This window comes from Eurypyga helias, unplaced genomic scaffold, assembly GCF_000690775.1.
Source record: "Eurypyga helias isolate BGI_N326 unplaced genomic scaffold, ASM69077v1 scaffold13318, whole genome shotgun sequence".
NCBI classification, from domain to species: Eukaryota; Metazoa; Chordata; class Aves; order Eurypygiformes; family Eurypygidae; genus Eurypyga; species Eurypyga helias.
The window spans coordinates 14,452-16,622 of NW_010267658.1; the positions used below are offsets into that span (position 1 = coordinate 14,452).

Genomic DNA, 2,171 nt, shown 5'->3' on the forward strand with positions numbered 1-2,171 from the left:
CGGGCGGGCCAGGCAGGAGCAGGGGCTGGGTCCCCCGCGGGAGCCTGTCCAACCGGGAGGGACTGGGGTGCAGCCCAGCGGGGGGAGCTTGGAGGTGGAGAAGGATGCTGAGGAGATGCTACTGCAAAAACAGCTGGGAAAGGGGTTCTGACCTGATCCTGGTGCCAGCAGGACAGCCTGGGGAGGGAACCTGGGGTCCTGATGGGTGCTAGGGCTGGTCTCGGGGATAACACGAGCAGCTGCCAGTGGGAATCACCCCAAAATCTCACACCCACCCCAGCCCTCGCCCCTCACCTTCCTCTCAGCTATCCCAAGCCTGAACGAGAGGCATGAGCTGTCCCGTTTGGCGAAGGGGCGCTTCAGAGTAGTTTTGGGATGCAAAAGCCATCATTTCTCTGTGCCTTTTGGGCTCTGCCCAAACCTGAAGCTCATGAGGAAGGTCAGTACAATTCCCTGGAGCAAACAGCCCCAAACAGGACACTGGCAGAAGCCGCGCAAAGCAGGAGCGCACGGAACCTCGCAGGCAGGTTATGTGCCTCATCGCGCGTTATTTCCCCTCTCCGTTTATCTGCCAAGCAAACTTTCGGGAGATAATTTATTTGCTGACAAATTCAGATAATTTAAAGACAGTTCCTAGGACATTTGCCATCTTGTGGTTTCAGCTGCCTCCGCTAATACCTTGGCCCTGAAATATTGCTCGTTTCAATAGAGCATTACTATGAAGATGAAGAGATCAGCGGTTTGCAGGACCCGCTCATGCATTTCCTGGTGCTGGGGATGGGGAAAGATGAGGATCTCTCAGCCACCCAAGGCCACGGCCACGGGCAAGTTTTCCTGCATGCCCTTGCTGCGCACCGAGCTCACACCTACGTGTTAGTCACAAGGCTACTTGGGCAAGCTGCAGCACCGGGAAGCCTTTGCAGGGCCGGAGAAATGTCCCCAAATCACCAGCTGAACATTTGGGGGACGCCTGCAAGGGGGAGGTCGTGGAAGCACCATCCCTCTTGTCCTCAGTCGTGAAAGGGGGAAATAAAAACCCCTTAATGACCAAATCCCAGGTCCACCAGCATGCCACAGCTCCTGCAGACGCCCCTCCCAAGGGGACGGGGGGGATGCACAAATGTCCCCAAGTCCTGCCATGTCACAGCCTGCGAGCCACCGCGTTGTTATCTGTCTTCAGTCGGTGCCAGGCAAGCAGTAAATCTCTCCCATCTCTCAGTAAACATGTCACCTCCTTGAGCCTCCAACCATCACCTCGGCAGCAGCGCTGTCAGCAAGACAGATCCCCCGGTTGCCTTGTTTACTGCATTAATCCCTACAAGCCTCTTTTTAGCTGGAAATGGCTAAAAATGCATAGTGGGGGGTGAGGAGGGATCAGGCTCTGCCAGGATGAGGTTCCCTGCGTGGAGCAGCAAAGGGGTACATCGACAAAGCAGATTGTGACGAGACACAGGCAAACACCCCCCTGGCATGTGCCCTGGGGCGATCACCTCCTCTCCAGACACCCCTGCACCCTCCCGTGAGGCGCCCAGCAGCACCCCTGCTGCGGGCATGGGCACACAGCCTCAGTGCTGGCTAAGCAAGAGCCAGATCCCCACCCTGCACTTTGGTTTGGGTGGGAAGGGGCCTTAAAGCCCACCCAGCCCCACCCCCTGCCATGGGCAGGGACACCTTCCACCAGACCAGGGTGCTCCAAGCCTCATCCAGCCTGGCCTTGGACACTCCCAGGGATGGGGCATCCACAGCTTCTCTGGGCAACCTGTCCCAGTGCCTCCCCACCCTCTGCGGGAAGAATTCCTTCCTGATGTCCCATCTCCATCTCCCTCTTTCTGTTTAAACCCCTTATTACCCCTTATTCTATCCCGGAAGCACCAGTGGCTTCGTGCCTTACACAGGACAGCAGCACTTCGGCCAAGCACAGGATGAGAAACAGGCAGTTGTCCAACTGCTGCTAAACAAGGCAGAATTCAGCCCCAAATCCAGGTGGTTTTGTACCTGCAGAAGACCGGGCCAAGGGAAGGGAGATGTGCAAGAAGCGTGCAGGGGAGGGAGCTGCCCTGGGAGCTGTGCCTTCGCGCACACACGCAAACCAAGCAGGCACCGCACTTCCCTGGATCACATGCAGCACATTGGGATGCACAGAAGTGTTTTTGTGCACCCCTCCTGTCCAA

The 2,171-nt window shown here is 57.3% G+C and overlaps 1 protein-coding gene across 1 annotated transcript in view; it reads right to left on the reverse strand.

Moving 5' to 3' along the window:
- Nucleotides 1–2,171, reverse strand: part of LOC104514000 (metabotropic glutamate receptor 4) — a gene marked incomplete at both ends in the record, with an annotated part of 37,762 nt that overhangs the window by 11,620 nt on the left and 23,971 nt on the right. The gene's annotated exons all lie outside the window — the stretch shown is intronic.